The sequence below is a fragment of the Artemia sp. Qi Xiang Cuo genome, chromosome 3, assembly GCF_049724085.1.
Source record: "Artemia sp. Qi Xiang Cuo chromosome 3, ASM4972408v1, whole genome shotgun sequence".
Classification (NCBI taxonomy): domain Eukaryota; kingdom Metazoa; phylum Arthropoda; class Branchiopoda; order Anostraca; family Artemiidae; genus Artemia; species Artemia sp. Qi Xiang Cuo.
In genome coordinates this window covers 76108845-76123007 of record NC_142796.1, presented here as the reverse complement: position 1 = coordinate 76123007, position 14163 = coordinate 76108845, and the positions used below count along the sequence as shown (strand labels likewise).

General features: G+C 34.1%; 1 protein-coding gene across 2 annotated transcripts in view; it reads right to left on the bottom strand.

The window, feature by feature from the left end:
• The window catches only part of LOC148954543 (putative chitinase 10), a 163574-nt gene extending 159772 nt beyond the window's left edge, over window positions 1–3802 (bottom strand). For both annotated transcript variants that reach the window (XM_089086581.1, XM_089086582.1), the window contains exon 1: window positions 3667–3802. The gene's annotated coding sequence lies outside the window, so the exon portion shown is untranslated. The remainder of the gene's footprint in view (window positions 1–3666) is intronic.
• Between the last annotated feature and the right edge of the window lie 10361 nt (window positions 3803–14163).

The window sequence follows — 14163 nt, the reverse complement described above, 5'->3', positions numbered from 1 at the left end:
ACTTCCAAGACCCAAGAGGGAGAAAAAGTTCAGTGGTTTTAATTTTTGCAACAAAGACATCAGAATTCAAGCGAAATCAACCGCTAATCCGCGTAATTGTCCAAATTATATGTTCAGTGCAAAGTTAGAGTTCCTACATTTTATGGTTCGGATTTGAGCGATTAGATGAGGAACAATCGTGCATAATTTGATCTGAACAAACAGTAATTCAGATTTAATTTGATTTCAATATCAGATCTCTTTGATAAAAAGAACATCATGACAAAGAGACATTTGGAGATTCCTCAGATGCCAATTCGACAATTCGTTCCTCAATTCCACAATCTCTCCTGCTAGTTAAGTTATAATTCCAATAACAGCGTATTTTTTGACAGTCCATATGCTTGATATTTTCTTAGCTTCAGTATGCGATGTTTTAAAAAGCAATTATTAATGTTCTATACAAAGAAGAATTTGTACTGGTGCATTATACGGACACTTCTAAAAAGTCAAGTTTGGTTAATACTAATGAAATAAAATAAAATACGACGAATATATAATAGTTTATAAACAAATTTGGGCTATATATTTGCACATTAGGGGGGGGGGGGTTAAAAGCATAAAATATATTAAATACGTAACCTAAACTAACCTAGGTAACTTTTTTCCCCTTAAATCCCCAGAAAACAATCGTTTATATATTGTAACTCATTTAGAAACCACGGCTTTGCAGTCATATATGTATAGCGGTCTCTTGAGAATAGCTTGTTTGACGGGTTTTTCGTGACTGGTTTCCTTGTGCAATAGCCTATGTAAAAGTGTCCGTATTACGCACCAGTACCGAAGAATTATTAAAAGAGGAAAAAGCCAAAAAGAAGGAATAATGGTAAAATAGACAAAGATGTTTATAGGATTGCGGCCAAAACTTGGGTAACAAAATATGCTTAAAAGTTTTTTGCTAAAAGAATTTTCGCCAAAACTTCCGCAGAACTTAGTACATAACTGTATGAACAATTACCACTGCTTTGGCACAGAAATATGAACTGAAATACCGCCAAGTTCACCCGATTAGAGATTTTGTAGCAATGATTGCCATCATTGAAAGTAAAATCGGAAAACAAGTCATTTTTTTCAACATCAGTGTTTGAAAATTTGATCATCTCTCGCAGCTTAAACTAAGGTTTTTTTACGACATGTTAGGCTATGCATTCCCAAAAATTGTCAAGAATTAGCAAATCGAAAATACTTTTTTCGACTGGTCACAGTTTTATAAGCCTGAGTGACATAACAGCTGACGAAGAATATTTACCTCTTTTTCGACCTTCCCCCTGGACATAGAATTCTAGATTTTCCACTGACCAGATACAGAGGGATTTCTTTTGATTTGTATATGAATCTTAGCAATCGTAATCATAGATAGTCGTCACAACTTAAAACAAAATAAAATTAATTGCCCTTTTTTACGTAGGTGGATTTTTCATCCGTATTACTTTTTTAAGAAGGCAAATGGGTCAGGAATATTCTCGGCCATTTTACTTTTTGGTTTGTTTATGGAAGGAAAATAGAATTTATTTTTTGGAGGGAAAGGGCAACCATTCAAAAAACAACGAAAACAGGTGAAATATATGGAATAGACTTGTATTAGGACCTGTAAGAAAAATGATAACGCTCCTGTGTAAGGCCTCTTATGAACTAAACACTCGAATAGCAAGAGTTCCCCATCTAGTTCCCCATTCAATACTGTACCTAATATAATGATCGCTACCGTGGGAATTGCCTCCGAGCCCACCCCTCCCCCTCAGTATCATGAATATGATAGCGTTTTCTTTCAGTTTTATATATAGCCTAGGGCGGTATCTGGCCTTATAAGGATGGGGGGGGGTCAATTGTGACTGTAGCGGCCATTAGATATTGAAAGAATGTTGATTAGGGAGTAGAATGTTGAATAGGGAGTAGACTTTTGGTTCCAATCATTTAAAAATTACTCCTGAAACACTTTAGCGTATAGGGCCGTTTAATTAGAATAATAAGCTGCCTTAAAAGTTCAATAAGAAACTTAAGAGTAAACCCCTCCCCCCTCATATGCGTAATAATTTCTGTTCGTTTCAATTCTTAATGTTGCTCCTTACTTTCAGTTGAAAAAACTTTTTTTATCATTCAATCATTTTGATGCAAAGTCATTTATGGATAATTCAGTGCATCTATACAGTTCAGGATATATATATTTGCATTTTGGAGGGGGGAGGGTAAAGATAATTTCCGGCGAAAATGTTTCTTTTCAGGGTGAAATACTGATTCTAAAAGTATGTTTATTTCTTAGCTATCTCATTAAAAGTTAATCGGAAAATTTATTGCTACTTTTTCGCTATTCTAGCATTACAAGAATCTTACAAATTTTAACCTTTATCCCTTGGATATTTTTTTATTTATTTAGAACCCATTTTTTTTCAAATTTTTTAAAACCTTAGTGGCTAAATCAGAATGCGCGAAGCTCAATAAACTTTCTTTGTGCCTAATTTGCGCTATTGATCTATTTTTGAAAGTTTCACTTTTGAACAAAGTTTGTCCAACCACTTTCTAACATCGCAAAAAAAACACCATTTAGAATTTCTTTTTTACTTCTAAGTTTTGAAATATTGGTAAATATTTCGCTGTTATTAACGAATAAAATGATCATACCACTCGATACCTTTTTTGTTCTCTTTCCAAATGTAATAATCACTTTTGGTAAAGTTCTACGAAATCATATTATTGAGTTAAAAATAAAGTGAATACACCATTCGATGCCTTTTTTTATGCTGATTTCGAATATAATAATCATTTCTATCGGAAATGAATTCAGCCCCCCCCTCCTATATATACCTAACCTAACTCAACCTAACCTAACCTAACCCTGAATTGGCATATATAGAGGGGGGGGCTGAAATTCATTTCCGATAGAAATGATTATTATATTCGTAATCAGCATAAAAAAAGGCATCGAATGGTGTATTCACTTTTGTCCTAACTCAATAATATGATTTGGTAGAACTTTACCTCACTTTTGCCGCAAATGAATTCTATTCCCACCCCTATTTATACCAATTCAGTGTATATATTTGCACATCAGGGGGGTCAGGTGTGGGGGTAAAGTTTATTTCTGATGCAAATGGGAGGCAGCCTAAGTTTAAGCTTTACCCCCACCTCCCCTAATGTGCAAATATATACCCTGAACTGGTATATATAGGGGTGGGGATAAAACTCATTTGCAGCAAAAATGATTATTATATTTGGAATGAGCATAAAAAAGGGCATTGAGAGGTATGTTCACTTTATTCGTTAGTCAATAATATGAACAGCGAAATATTTGCCGAAAAATTCTCTGAAAACGGCTCCCAACTTTCCAAAGAATTCGAGTTAGCAAAAACATACAGGGTAAGTACACACTCTAGCCCAAACCTGAAAAGAAAGGCTTTGCTTCCAAAATAAAGGTAGCTTTATAAACCTGTCCGAAAAAGTCGTCTGTTTCAAAAGCAGGGAAGGAGTGGGTAAAAGGAACTGATAGTGCCTTCCCAGTCTTTAATTTCGGCCATATGTTCATTCCTGAAAGTTTCTTACCCATGCTCTACAACTTTTCCGAGTTAGCGAAAAGCTGCTTAACTTTGTCTTTATCGAATTACTCTATGCCGAATAAGTAGGAAACAGTACCTTTTAAATATATCCTTTATATATGCAATATATAAAATTGACTATCCCAAGATATCTCACTACATTCAGAAGATAGCTTATATGATAGCTATATCACACAACAACTCAATATTTAATACTGATACCCGTGTGATTAGCTGTGTCTCTACTAAGTGAAAGCTTTGGGTTACGTCACGTTAAGCAAGATTATATGCCGCCAATAACCTTGTTTGTAACAAGTAAGTAACGGCAAGCTTAAATGACAAGACTAACTACGCTCGAAATGAACGGCCAATTAGCTTAATATCAAATCACAAATTTCAACAAGATGTTTTATTGGCCCGTTGAGCCTATTGAACGTATCTCAGGGGAACTTCTATTCCATATTAGGTATTTTAGTGAAATGATCTACCTTAGATATGTCGTAGTAACATCATAAAATCCTTGATTTGGTCAAATTCCTAGGGATTTGAGCAAATCACCAATAATGCTCCTCATTGATTTGAAAAAATCACTACCTAAGCCTTGGATATTCGATCGAATTGTATATTCTATCATATAATTTGCCACATGCAGTGGCGGATCCAGGGGGAGGGGGCGCACGCCCCCTAGCGTAGTCTACAGTAGTGTGATTTACTTAATTAACACAAGTTTGCGTTAATTAAACTTTCTCCAGCCGCAAGTTTATCGCATCAACCTATTTGGCGCCCTCCCCCCCCCAAAAAAAAAAATCCAGGATCCGCCCCTGGCGAGATGTTGGCCGGAGCCTGCTTGGGAGTGGCCAACGATGGGATGGGAGAGGGCAATTTTTTGAGTAACACAACCCTAAAAAAACTGCCCAATTGGGCAAATTATCTAGACAATACAACAAGCTACTGGCGAATTTTAAAAAATCTAGTGTTTTTATATTTTAGGGAAGGGACGGACTGGAATGCCCCTTTACTTTGCGCACTTACCTGAGTAAATATACAAATGTTACAAACAAAAGAAAAGCTCCGCAATTGTATTGAACATATCATAGATAAGTAAAGAACGATGTTGGTACAATGTATTATTTTATTTTTTTCTTGGTCTTAGACCAGAGCACTTCGTATCGAAGGAGTTGTCGTAGAAATCAAACCGTTCGTGGTAACGAACGGTTTGTATAGTAAGGAGCTATTGGTAAGTAAGGAGCGACCCGGCTCAATGGTAACCGAAACTCTAAAAAACGGAATTTTGATACCAATAGATACATCAAAAGAATTAGATTTTTATGCTGATTTAAAATATATAAGTTTCATCAAGTTTAGTCTTACCTATCAAAAGTTAAGCGCCTGAGAAAATTTGCCTTATTTTCGAAAAAAGGGAGAAAGACCCCCTAAAAGTTATAGAACCTTAATGAAAATCAAACCATCATATTCAGCGTATCAGAGGACTCTACTGCAGAGGTTTCAAGCTCCTATCTACAAAAATGTGGAATTTTTCATTTTTTGCCAGAAGAAAGATCACGGATGTGTGTTTATTTGTTTTTTGTTTTTTTGTTTTTTTTTGTTTTTCCCAGGGGTGATCGTATCGACCCAGTGTTCCTAGAATATCGTAGGAGGGCTCATTGGAACGTAAATTAAAAGTTCTAGTACCCTTTTCAAGTGACAAAGAAAATGGAGGGCAATTAGGCCCCCTCCCATGCTCATTTTTTCCCCGAAGTTACCCGATCAAAATTTTGAGATAACCATTTTGTTTAGTATGGTCGAAAATATTATAACTATGTCTTTTAGGATGACTTAACCCCTTGAAGACCCCAGGGGGAGGGCTGAAAGTTATGAACTTTACCCAATGTTATCATATATAGTATTGGTTATTGGGACCCGGCTCAATGGTAACCGAAACTCTAGAAAACGGTATTTTGATACAAATAGATACATCAAAAGAATAAAATTTTAGTGCTGATTTCAAATATATAAGTTTCATCAAGTTTAATCCTACCCATCAAAAGTTACGCGCCTGAGAATATTTGGCTGATTTTCGAAAAAAGGGGAGAAAGACCCCCTAAAAGTTATAGAACCTTAATGAAAATCACACCATCATATTCCGCGTATCAGAGAACCCTGCTGTAGAGGTTTCAAGCTCCTATCTATAAAAATGTGGAATTTTGCATTTTTTGCCAGAAGAAAGATCACGGGTGCGTGTTTATTTGTTTTTTTTCTCCAGGGGTGATCGTATCGACCCATTGGTCCTAGAATACCTTGGGAGGGCTCATTGGAACGGAAATTAAAAGTTCTAGTGCGCTTTTTAAGTGACCAAAAACACGGATGGCAACTAGGCCCCCTCTCATGCTCATTTTTTTCCCAAAGTCACCCGATCAAAATTTTGAGATAGCTATTTTGTTCAGCATGTTCGAAAATATTATAAGTATGTCTTTTAGGATGACTTGATCCCCCTAAGTTCCCAGAGGGAGGAGTGAAAGTTATGAACTTTACCCAATGTTAACATATAGTATTGGTTATTGGGAAGTATACAGTACAGACGTTTTCAGGGGAGATTTTTCCTGGTAGTGGGGGGGGGTCAGGGGTTATGTGGGAAGATCTTTCCATGAAGGAAGTTTTCATGGGGGAAGGGACATTGCTATGAAGGGGACGCCGGACTTCCCAGCAGTATTTAAAAAAAGATCAGAAATTAAATTAAAAAAAAACAAGTTTTTCAACTGCAACAGCAGCAACATCAAAACTTTCAACGAACAGAAAATATTACATATATGATTGGGTTCACCCCTTAGTCAATACCTAACTCTTTAAGCCAGAGATTTTTTAGTACTTTCATAAGAGCTATTTATTCTAATTAACGGCCTTTGTGATTAAGCGGTCATTTTTAAAGAATTGGAACAAAATTCGAACTTTCGCTTAAAGAGCAAGGTATTGACTAGGGGGCGAACCCCCTAATATACGCATTAAAAATATATGAATATACAATTTCGTTACGTAAATTAATTCGTCAGTTACGTATATTTATTGCTAATAAAAACGTTCGTAAATAAAATGAAACAAGTTTCGAGAAAGCCATTTAACCAAATAATTGTAAATTAATATGAAAATTTTGTTTTAATTATTCATGTACTGTGAGCCAAGATCAAAACCTGCATTTATTCAAAAACCTTCAAAAATTAAATTAAAAAAAACAAGTTTTTTTTAATGAAAGTAAGTAGCGACATTATAACTTGAAACAAACAGAAATTATTCCGTATATGAAAGGGGCTGTCCCCTCCTCAACGCCTCGCTCTTTACGCTAAAGTTTGACATTCTCACAACTCTATTTTTTTTAAACAATAAAAAACTTTAGCGTAAAGAGCAAGGCGTTGACGAGGAAACAGCCCCTTTCATATACGGAATAATTTCTGTTCGTTTTAAGTTTTAATGTCGCTCCTTACTTTCAGTTAAAAAACTTGTTTTTTTTATTTATTGTCATTTAAATTTCGAAAGTAGTTCGTCTGACGTGAAGTTGGAGTGAGCAGTGCCTTTTTTAACTTTCGAAAGTGATCGGAAGGCAGTTACCCTCCTTTCAACCCTAACCTCTCCACCGACTGCTCTCAAACGCTCTTTGTGGGTAGCTAAGTTGTTAAACGCAGCTTATTCTCAGATAGAAATTATGTTTTTGAGGAGGACACTCCCCTACAACCCTTAGGGTAAGGGTTTTAAGTTATGCCCTGGGGGCATATAAGAACGATGTTGGCACAATATATTATGCATTATTTTTTTCCATTAGACCAAAGCACTTCGTATCGAAGAAGTTGTCGTAGAAATTTCAAAAAGGGCTCATTCACTTGGAAATTGTGCCCTTTTTTTATTAAAAGGGCTATATTATTTTATTAAAAGGGAATATTAAAAAGGGCTTGTGCCCTTTTTAATATTCGAAAGTGATTGGAAGGCAACTAACACCCCTTCCCTTTTAATTAAATCAAAAAAAAAATTTTTCAACTAAAAATAAGAAGCAACATTAAAACTTAAAACGAACAGAAATTACCAAAAAGCTCGTGGTAACGAACTGTAAGTAAGGAGCGATGCTGCTCAGTAGTAACCAAAACTCTAAGAAACAGAGTCTTGATAACATTAGAAACATCAAAGGAATCGAATTTGGATGCTCATTCAAAATATGTAAATTCATCAAATTTAATGTTGCTCATCAAAGTTACGTACCTGAGAAAATTTGCCCAGATTATTAAAAAGAGGGGGGTGGGAAGCACCCTCAAAACGTCAAGGGATCCTAATGAAAATTAAACTATCAGATCTAGCATACCAGAGAACCCTACTGTAGAGGTTTCAAGCTCACGTGTGCAAAAATGTGGAATTTTGTATTTTTTGCCAGAAGATAGAAGTAGTAAGGGTATACACAATTCTAAGCGTATATTCTAAGCGTACATTCTAATCGTACATTCACGCCTACAAGAATATGGTCAAAAGTATAATAGATTGAAATCGTACATTCAACCCGACAAGAATATGCTCAAAAGTGTAATAGATATGAAGCGTACAAGAAACTGTTTTTTTTTTTTATAATAATTTCATAATAATGTACGTCGTGAGTTCAAGTGCACATTTTTATTTAAAGCTGGTATGTTATAAAGTAGTCAGACATGTTTTTGGGAGTATGCCTGAAATTATGTAACTCAACCAGAGTGGTTGTTCGAGGTAACATCTGTTTTTATTCATCCTTGAAATCCCGTATAAAATGTTCATGCACAAGAATTTAGTTTCCATTATATTTTAACATATCGAACATAGTACACTGAATTTTATTAACTTTGAAACAATGGATATTTCTATTTTCAATGTGAGTAGAGTTTACTGAATTTCTTAATTTATTTCCAGATAAATGGTATTTTACCAGTAAATTCAAATTTCAGGGGGACTTAGCCCCCCTCCCCCCTCCAACAATACAAACCTTAAAATATGACGTATATACACTCTAGAAAAGGCAAAGCACGCTTTTTTTCTATTATCTAAAACAAAAACCCCCTCCTCTATTGCTTTGTTACGAACATAATTCTGTAGTTTTAGTTATTTCGTTCAAAAAAAAAATGCCAGTTTCCTCCTTCATTCTAATTAAAAATGCGTTTTCTTTATCTGCTTAAATCGAAGCTTCGGTGTTACAAAGGAAGTGACAGTTTTGGGAATCAAATTTCACAAGCTCTTGCTAACATAAATTAACGACATATGCTTAATGAATTAGCAACAAGGATGTTCCTTGACAAAGAGAGAAAATTGTATTCTAGCCTAATTAAAAGAAATATATTCTATTTTCAATTGTATTCCATGATTAAGAAGGTTTTACGATGTGAAAAAAAAAACAAACTATTTCATCGCATGGAAAGTAAGGGAGGAGGGAGGAGGGAATTCCTGATGCAGACTAATTTTTCTATATCCCCCTTCCCCCCAAACTCAAAAATTTCCAGAATTTTACTTTAGAACATTTTTTTAAATATTTATAAAGTGCTAATAGATAAAGAGTGCTACAAATATCAGAATTGACTTTATAGGGCAAATTATATGATTCATTAACTTTAGTGTTGCCAGTCAAAAGCTATGAGTTTGAGAAAATTGCCTGATTATCGAAAAATGAAGAAACACCTTCCAAAAGTCGACAGGAATGGGATTGTCTTGAGGGGGGAATTTTCCATAGAAGAGGTGGACTGTATTTTTAAGTGAAAACAACTTCAACCGTGCCCAGCCCCCCGCGATTAGAAATTAAATTATAAAAAAAGTTTCTTCAACTGAAAGTAAGGAGCAACATCAAAACTTTAAAACGGACAGAAAAAAAAGGCTGTTTCCAAAAGATTTAGGATTCATTAACTTTAGTGTTGCCAGTCAAAAGCTATGAGTTTGAGAAAATTGCCTGATTATAGAAAAATTAAGAAACACCTTCCAAAAGTCGACAGGAATGGGATTATCTTGAGGGGGGGGGAATTTTCCATGGAAGAGGTTGAGGGTATTTCTACGTGAAAACAACTTCAACCGTGCCCAGCCCCCCGCGATCAGAAATTAAATTATAAAAAAAATTTCTTCAACTGAAAGTAAGGAGAAACATCAAAACTTAAAAACGGACAGAAAATAGAGGCTGTTTGCAAATGATTTAGGATTCATTTACTTTAGTGTTGCCAGTCAAAAGCTATGAGTACGAGAAAATTGCCTGCTTATCGAAAAATGAAGAAACACCTTCCAAAAGTCGACAGGAATGGGATTGTCTTGAGGGGGGAATTTTCCATGGAAGAGGTGGAGGGTATTTTTACGTTAAAACAACTTCAACCGTGCCCAGCCCCCCCCCCCCCGTGATCAGAAATTAAATTATAAAAAAAGTTTCTTCAACTGAAAGTAAGGAGCAACGTCAACACTTAAAAACGGACAGAAAATAGAGGCTGTTTCCAAAAGATTTAGGATTCATTAACATTTTCAACTTTATTTATTTTTTTTCTTTTTGTACATATCTTAAAATGTCAAAATATGCTTACGGCTCTAGCAATTGTGCTCTATGATTGGTCAGAGACACGATGTGGCTTTCCCACTGGTATTCTATGACCGGTTATCGACACTAGCTAGTCTATTGCATGTATTAAATCAGTATTTTTTACGCAGTGGAACGATAAACACATAAGTCATATCTTTAGAAAAAAAAAGTGAAGATGGAACATTTTAATAGAGTGTTTTCACATAACAAGGTTATTGTAGCATTGAATGCCGACAAGGAGAAGTATTGAAACTATGAAACAAGTACAAGTGGTTGCACTATTGGAAATGTATGCATGCATTGTCATGACAGTAAGGAATTAAATTTCTTTGGAATACCGAAAAAATTCAATTCTTATGATGGTGGTTATGCGAGATTGAGATCTCCAGAGATGATTGCACTCAAAGAGAATGCTAACATAAAAATAATTGTTGATGATAGAGGACAATTCCTTGCTACTGCTGCAGGTAACACATTACCTAGGGATACACCCAATCATCAGCTTTCGAGTATTAGCATTCAACGGAAGGCTAATAAAAGAAAGGCTTACTCTGCAACTAATATCGTAAACAATATCTTGTTTACGTGCCGAAACTGTTACCTGTGTAAAAATAATGTGTTAATAGACAGTGAAATTGCCAGAAAAATAAAAATGGCATTGTCAAAAAATATCACTTCGGAATATAAAGATGAAACAATGAAAAACAAAGCACCAGCAAACGATACTGGCATTGATCAAACAGTCAATGAATCAAATAATTTCAAAGACGAAAAGCATATTGAGCCTGTTCATGAGACACCAGTAAAAATTGTGTATGATTCAAAATGGAATAATGATTATTCTACTGAGTACGAACTAAGAGAAGACAATAACTACAATATCAAGAGAGAACGTGGTGAACTATTTTATGGAACAGATTCAAAATGTCCAAAGTTAATCATTGATATTAATAATGTATCATAATATATTTTTGTATTAATATTCTACATAGCAATATTTCATTAAAAATATTACATTGTTATGTGTTCATTATTTTTTAGAGTAAGCTAGCATATCAAGCGTTTAGAATGTCCATTAAAACATCAGATATGTAAGAAAAGGAATTTGCGTACATCTATTGTCAGACACACTATTTCCGTAAAATCTGAGCTATTAAGGGTTTTTGACCGTAAACTAGTTTTTTTGTAAGAAAATTATGGAAAATACAATTCTCTGGTTCAAATGTGAAACTTAAGTCTATTTTTGGATCGAAAAATAAAACTATTTCCTTAAAATCTGAGCTAATAATGGTTTTTTGACCGTAAACTCTAGTTTCTTGTAAGAAAATTATGGAAAATACAATTCTCTAGTTCAAATGTGAAACTTAAGTCCAGTTTTGGATACTCATAATGATGAGGACTGATGGTTCTAGTTCAATAATTTTTTTTTTCATAAAACAAACTTTTTTTTTAACTTCGAAATTATTCAACTTTATTTATATTTTATCTTTTTCTTTTGTACATATCTTAAAATGACAAAATATCTTTCTTGAATTCACCTCTTGGATACACAATACAGAAATCATAAAAAAATGTAATTTCCAGACTTCATTTGCATGCAAGAGATACCGAGAGTTCTATGACTCCTCCCCGCAATGTATTCTAAGGGTTTTATGACTCCTCCCCAAAATGAATTCAGATGCTTTTAGGAGTCATCCCCCTTAGCCATAACTCCATTCGACCTTGAGCGAAGGTATAAAAGTTTGATGATGTATTTCTCTTCTTAACAACTACATTAATAGCTTCCAAGATGATTGACTCTATGACACAGAATTTATCGGTTTGAAAAAACCATCTTGTGGTGTTATATTTGAATGTGCATTTTTATTATTGTCAATGGAACTTGAAGAAATTGACTGTTATCATTGGATAGTGAACTACAACATGTATGACTATGATAAAAGCTTGTGGAGTACTACATTACATCATATAAACAGACTGGGATTCTACGATAGAGAGATTACACCACTTAATAATAGTGGTCAGGAAATTAGAAATGTTCAGGAGGAAGCCAGTGAAATTTGCAGCTTTTTCGGGGTTGAAGCACTCTATATAAAGGGTAATGTACCTACAGATAAAGTTCTAATTCAAAAATATGACCCTAGGATTCCACTTTTCAATCTAGAAGAGTTTAAGTGTCCTAAATTTGAAGGGGTTTATCATCGTCCTGAAGACGAGGTCAGGTTCTTCGCGCACTGGATACCTAAGGACATACCTGATCTTGATAAATGCATTAGACATGATAAAAACTATTCTATATCATGGGACCATCGTTTCTGGATGTTTAAGAGTGAACGTGTGTATGACTATGTGTCATAATATAATTTTGTATTAATATTCTACATAGCATTATTTCATTAAAAATATATTCTGCATTAAATTGTTATGTTTTCATTATTTTTAGAGTAAGTTAGCATATCAACAGTTTAGAATGTATATTCAAACATCGGAGATTTGAGAAAAGGAATTTGCATACATCTATTGTCAGACACATGAGGTAACATTGACAAAATCTAGGTATCAGAATGAATATATTCTTTATCAACATCCGTTGTTGGATATGTCATTATGTCATTATGAAAAAATTGTAAGTAGGTAGGTAAGTAAGTAAATAACAAGCTTTTTCTTGAATTCACCTCTTAGATAAACAATGGAGAAATTTCATTCAAGAAAATATGACAATATTTGTAAGTAAGTAACACACTCTTTCTTGAAGTCACCCCTTGGATACACAATACAGATACTTTATTCAAGAAATTATGAAAAAATCGCAAGTAAGTAAAAAATTCTTTCTTGAATTCCCCATTTGGATGCACAATACAGAAATTTAATTCAAGAAATTATGAAAAAAAATTGTAATTAAGTAAGTAACAAACTCTATGCTTTTTCTGCATCAATTGACGGATATGTTGAATAAAATATGCAAAATCGACATAGCTTTATTTCATTTTTTAAGGTTAATTTAGACGAGGTTACGTGCGCGCACGTATATAATAGATGTACGCAAATTCCTTTTCTTACATCTCTGATGTTTTAATGGACATTCTAAACGCTTGATATAATAGCTTACTCTAAAAAATAATGAACACATAACAATGTAATATTTTTAATGAAATAATGCTATGTAGAATATTAATACAAAAATATATTAGGATACATTATTAATATCAATGATTAACTTTGGACATTTTGAATCTGTTCCTTAAAAAAGTTCACCATGCTCTCTCTTGATATTGTAGTTATTGTCTTCTCTTAGTTCGTAATCAGTAGAATAATCATTATTCCATTTTGAATCATACACAATTTTTAGTGGTGTCTCATGAACAGGCTCAATCTGCTTTTCGTCTTTGGTATTATTTGATTCATTGACTGTTTGATCAATGCCAGTAACGTTTGCTGGTGCTTTGTTTTTCATCGTTTCTTCTTTATATTCCGTAGTGTTTTTGACAATGCCATTTTTATTTTTCTGGCAATTTCACTGTCTATTAACACATTATTTTTACACAGGTAACAGTTTCGGCACGTAAACAAGATATGGTTTACGATATTAGTTGCAGAGTAAGCCTTTCTTTTATTAGCCTTCCGTTGAATGCTAATACTCGAAAGCTGATTATTGGGTGTATCCGTAGGTAATGTGTTACCTGCAGCGGTAGCAAGGAGTTGTCCTCTATCATCAACAATTATTTTTATGTTAGCATTCTCTTTGAGTGCAATCATCTCTGGAGATCTCAATCTCGCATAACCAACATCATAAGAGTTGAATTTTTTCGGTATTCCAAGGAAATTTAATTCCTTACTGCCATGACAATGCATGCATACATTTCCAATAGTGCTACCACTTGTATTTGTTTCATAGTTTAAATACTTCTCCTTGTCGGCATTCAATGCTACAATAACCTTGTTATGTGAAAACACTTTATTAAAATGCTCCGTCTTCACATTTTTTTTCTAAAGATATGACATGTGTTTATCGTTCCACTGCGTAAAAAATACTGATTTAATACATGC